The sequence below is a fragment of the Colias croceus genome, chromosome 29, assembly GCF_905220415.1.
Source record: "Colias croceus chromosome 29, ilColCroc2.1".
In the NCBI taxonomy this organism is placed as follows: Eukaryota; Metazoa; Arthropoda; class Insecta; order Lepidoptera; family Pieridae; genus Colias; species Colias croceus.
In genome coordinates, this window is record NC_059565.1 from 682,905 (window position 1) to 688,904 (window position 6,000).

At 32.9% G+C, this 6,000-nt stretch overlaps 1 protein-coding gene across 1 annotated transcript in view; it reads right to left on the minus strand.

Annotated features, from left to right (window-relative positions):
- The window catches only part of LOC123704293 (putative fatty acyl-CoA reductase CG5065), a 48,413-nt gene extending 43,631 nt beyond the window's left edge, over positions 1 to 4,782 (minus strand). The window contains exon 1 of the mRNA XM_045652607.1: positions 4,562 to 4,782. The gene's annotated coding sequence lies outside the window, so the exon portion shown is untranslated. The remainder of the gene's footprint in view (positions 1 to 4,561) is intronic.
- Positions 4,783 to 6,000: the final 1,218 nt, after the last annotated feature.

Sequence of the window (6,000 nt, forward strand, 5' to 3'; positions counted from 1 at the left end):
GAAAATACTTACTTTGATTATTTACGGTACATTTAAAATTATTTTATAATATTTTTATAATATTTGTTATATACCTAATATTTTTTAATAAAATGACAAATTGTAGTTGAATTGTAATGAACATTGAACGCTGTAATTTCCTGTAATTAAAGGTACAGTAGATTATGTATTTTAATAAGATGTAATGAACGTGAACTGTGTCCTTTGTTGGAAATTCTATAATAATAAATAAATAAATATTATAATAATTAATCATCATTAAAATGCATCAGCTTATCAGGCCATCTCCATTTTTGTAAGTTTGTATTAAATAATAATCACTCGCACAGTGAATGCGAAATTCAACACATTAGGCTTTTTCGTAAAAAAATATAGTAGGGTATAGAAGAATCACTACATAGCTTAGCTACATAGTATATAACAAAGTCGCTTTCTCTGTCCCTATGTCCCTTTGTATGCTTAAATCTTTAAAACTACGCAACGGATTTTAATGCGGTTTTTTTAATAGATAGAGTGATTCAAGAGGAAGGTTTTAGTATAGAATTTATTAGGTTTAAGATAAAACGATGAAATAATAAAATGAGAAAATAAATGTTCTTATTACTATAAAGCAAATCTCTTCTTACTTCGTAGAGCAAGAAGATTTAGAAGCGATGAAAAACATAATAAATAAATAAAAACTAACGAGTACCAGCCCTATTTCTATTATTAGATCAACACTGAGTGTTGACCCTAGAGTTAGCGACCCATATCTAGTGCAAACACGTGAATGCTAGATTACATTTAGATCTTAGCCTGTTCCTTTTGGAATTCCTAGATTTTAAACTACTATAGCTATTAACCCGCGGCTTTACCCGCGAGACCCGCGTAGTTAAAGTGAAACCAGCATAGTTTTCCCGTAGGATCCCGATTTAGTTTATCTACTAGTTGTGGCCCGCGGTTTTACCCACATTGCTCCGTTCCTGTTAGTCTAAGCGTGATGATATATAGCCTACTAGCTTTCCGCCCGCGGCTTCGCCCGCGCAGTCAAAGAAAAACCCGCATAGTTCCCGTTCCCGTGGGATTTCCGGGATAAAATCTATCCTATGTCCCGAAGTAAAAAGTAGTCCTATGTCCTTTCTCGGGTATCAAAATATCTCTATACCAAATTTCATGCAAATTGGTTCAGTTATCAGTAGTTAAGGCTTGATTAAGTAACAGACAGACAGACAGAGTTACTTTCGCATTTATAATATTAGTATGGATAGCCTTCCTCGATATCTAACAGCCACTAACGCGTTCGAAGAAACAAACTCTTTATAATATTTTAATATACTTCATCCATCATCATCCATCCATCCATTCAGCCCGGATAAGTCCACTGTTGGACGTAGGCCTCCCCCATACTGTGCCACAGTTGCCGATCTTTGGCTTTGCTTAACCATCTGCGCCCAGCTATATCATCCGACCATCTAGTGGGAGGGCGTCCAACAGTGCGCCGCGGCCGTCCGGTTCTTGGTCGCCATTCAATATACTTACATAAATAAATTACATACATACATGATACATAAAATTATTTGTCTTATAGTCTCTATAAGCTCTACTTTTACTGCATTCATTTTTAACCGGTTAAATAATAAATTCCGGTTAAACCCACAGATGTGCATAAACACATAGGTATTCGTTAATTCAATAACTTCAATGTGACTTTCATAATAACCTACTTACTAATATATTACTAATATTATGTTTGTTCGTTTAAACGAGCTTATCTCAGGAACTACTCGTTTAGGTTATAATTTACGGTAGGTACCTATTTTAAAAGAATATAATATATTATGAAACTCTATCATTGTTGAAGCCAAATCAAAGTTTTAGACAGAGGAACCAAAGCCACGGGCGGACCGCGGAATACCTACTTACTATAACCTAGTGTAATCCATACTATGTAATATTATAAATGCGAAAGTAACTCTGTCTGTCTGTCTGTTACTCAATCACGCCTAAACTACTGAACCAATTTTCATGAAATTTGGTATGGAGATATTTTGATAACCGAGAAAGGACATAGGCTACTTTTTATCCCGGGAAAATGACTCGATCCCGGAAATCCCACGGGAACGGGAAATATGCGGGTTTTTCTTTGACTGCGCGGGCGAAGCCGCGGGCGGAAACCTAGTGTAAATATAAATTTGAAATCGACAGTTCTTTTGCATTACATCATTCAAACATAATTGAATGTTTACAAACAAATTATTCTATACAATAATTAACATGTTTACAAACATAAATGATTATTTTGATTTCTTAATAAAACATTATGAAGAATTTACAAACAAAATATTTATTAATCCATACTAATATTATAAATGCGAAAATAGCTCTGTCCGTCTGTCTGTTACTCAATCACACCTTAACTACTGAACACATTTGCATGCAGCAAGGTATAGAGATATTTTGATACCCGAGAAAGGACATAGGATAGGTTTTATCCCGGAAATCCCACGGGAACGGGAACTATGCGGGTTTTTCTTTGACTGCGCGGGCGAAGCTGCGGGCGGAAATCTAGTTTTAAATATATTAATTATTTAAAAATATACATATTTTTTAATTAATTATAATTATTATATAGCAGTGGCCATATTATGGTTACCCTTTGTGTGAAAAATATATTTTTTAACGGGAAAACATTAATGTAGGTCAACCTACTTGCGATCAAAGATGAGAAGTGTTTGTTTGAACGAGCTAATAACAGGAACTACTGGATCGAATTGATTTTATCTTTTATAGCATTCTTTTAATCCCAATCACTGCATTAGTAAATCCCGAAAATCCCACGGGAACAGAAACTATGCGGGTTTTCCTTTGTCAACGCGGGCGAAGCTGCGGGCGAAAAGCTAGTGGGATGGATTATTTTTTTAATTATAATTTATAATAGAAATAATATTTTATTATCTTACAGGTAACAACCATACTTCACCAATCGTAACATACACATCCATACTAATATTATAAATGCGAAAGTAACTCTGTCTGTCTGTCTGTCTGTTACTCAATCACGCCTTAACTACTGAACCAATTTGCATGAAATTTGGTATAGAGATATTTTGATACCCGAGAAAGGACATAGGATAGGTTTTATCCCGGAAATCCTACGGGAACGGGTTTTTCTTTGAAAACGCGGGCGAAGCCGCGGGCGGAAACCTAGTTACACATAAAAGCACAGTCATATACCTAGGTACATTATAAATCAATTTTTTTTACGTTTCAAAAATTCGCAAACTTTTTTAAACGATAATTATTTGAACCAGAATCTGTACTACCTATTATTATAAAGCTGAATAGTTTAGTTTGTTTGAACGCGCTAATCTCGGGAACTACTGGTCCGATTTGAAAAATTGTTTCGGTGTTAGATAGCCCATTCATCGAGGAAATCTATAAGCCTTGCTCTGTGCTATAAGCTATAATATGTGATCTCGCTAAGACCAACAGGAGCGGAGCCACGCGGGTGAAACCGCGGAGCGCAGCTAGTCAAACGGTTACTAACTTTTACCAGCTAGTATAACTGAAATATAACAGAACTAGCGGTCCGCCCCGGCTTCGCTCGTGGTACATATTTCGCAATAAAAGGTAGCCTATGTCCTTTCTCGGGTATCAAAATATCTCCATACCAAATTTCATGCAAATTGGTTCAGTAGTTTAGGCGTGATTGAGTAACAGACAGACAGACAGACAGAGTTACTTTCGCATTTATAATATTAGTATGGATATATAATAAGGTATTTAACTAAAGTTTTATAAATGGAATAAAAATATGTAATCCATAATGTATTGTATGTTGAAATAACAGAACATAATATTACGAAAGTTATGCAAAGATCTTCTCGTCTATAAAAAAAAAAAAAAAAATAATACCTATAGACCTATTATATCGTAGTTAGTAATTGTTATACCTACTAAAATTATATTTTCTAGTCATGCACACTAGCCCTGTAATTTATTAAAACCCATTTAATCATAATATTATATTACTCATTCACGAAAGCATAGGTACCTAGGTATTTAAAATTAACACAGACTTTAGATCATAAAATTGTAATAAATTAATAATGCCCTAAAAAAATATTTTAGAATATGTGAACGCAGTCTATGAACATTGCTTGGCAACTTGACATCTGTGCTTGACACAGTATTCAGTAATTTTTCTAATAAAAATTAAGGCACGCCTCCGGTCTATTAAAAATTATCTCATCACTTGACATGCGCACCGTTTTTGCTTATCACCTCATTCAGGAGATTTAGACAAGGACACGCGTATACACTAAAAAGAGAAAAATTCAAAAAACCCGAATACAAGAAAAAGGTCACTCAAATTATTATGTCACCTATTGCCTCACTTTTCACTTAAAAAAAAGAAAAATGTCACATTTAAAAATGGAACATTACAAGATTTCTAAGGCTACACTAACTGCATTATGCCTGTTTTTTAGGTCATACAAATTGTCACAGATTATACAACATTACGTGGGCTCTAATATAATTTCCCACTAACACTGGATTACTTAATACATTACATACTCACCTATTTTCGAAAAGGGATTGATGGAACACATTAGAAAACTTCACTAGCACATAATAAATAGGTTATATATGTCAATTTATTTTTAACAAACGCGCGTCCGCCCGTGGTTATATTTATAAAAATTCGTGTGTGTTTTATATATGTTTGAAACGCGGCCGGTGTGAGATCGTATGGAATAAAAAAATCAATCGGGAGACAGCGCTAAACGGGAGCCATATTGAATGTAGCTAACTGGAAACGCGCATGCGTACTAAACAAAAATGTAGACTAAATTAGGATTAGAATCGCGCATTGCTAGTTCACAAATCCGCCCATAATATTCAAAAAACCAAAAAACAAAAACATAATATAATAACACTTCCTTATTTTTTAATTCACTGACAGATTTCAAATCTAACGAACTGTGTGCAAATGAAAAATCCCGCGTTTTTTCTCTAGTGTTGCTAGTGACGTTTTCGTTGTGAAATATTTATTTTTGCACTTGCAACGTAACAATGGTACAAATTACAAGCTTTTTATTAGCTCTTCCTTCATTGCAAGAAGATATTAATAAAATTAATATCTATTCGTCGGTAGAAGCTATATTTATTTTTAAACTTTACTTTTAAATTTTTGTTTTAAATTTAAATTAACATTTATAAATACCTATATAGTGCTACAAACAACACGTATTTCTTAAAAGTAGATTAATAAATCAAAAAATTTAGAGCTTACAGTGAAAAAAATAATAGAATACCAAAAATATGACATCCAAAAAATATATATTTCTGCATATGAATTTTGTAAACAAAAAATTTAAAAATGAAAGCTATCTAATAGAAACAAAATTAGGTATTACCACAGACTAATAATAATATAAGTACTAGATATATACAAGTATTACCTGGTCAAGCTTAGAACAAATTGAATTTTTTTATTTGTGTAAATCACTAATTTTAAGAATAGTTAATTACTTAAACTGTTAACCAGAAATAAAAGGCATCTTTATTTATTTTATTGTGTTTTTTTGTATAGGTATATATTATACAAATAAGTAATTGTTGAATAAAATCACTACAAATCAATAAAACAACCGACTTCAAACTTGCAATTGCAACATTTACAAATACAGACAAAAATGCTCATAAAATAAAAACTACTGGGCCTATCCGAATAAAATTTTTATGGGACCAATTCGACACCATACCGCAACGAACAAAAAAAGAATCACGTAAATCCTAAGCGTAAATCGGTTCAGAAACCTCGGAGTAATCGGTACTTACATAAAAAAAAAACATACCGGCCGAATTGATAACCTCCTCCTTTTTTTAGAAGTCGGTTAAAAATAACTTTAGAATCTTTCCTCGCTATACTTTTCTTTACATTGATCAATTTTGTATTACAAATGAATAACTTTCTGTGAGAGTTTCTTCAATAACCTACTTTTATATCTTTAGTTC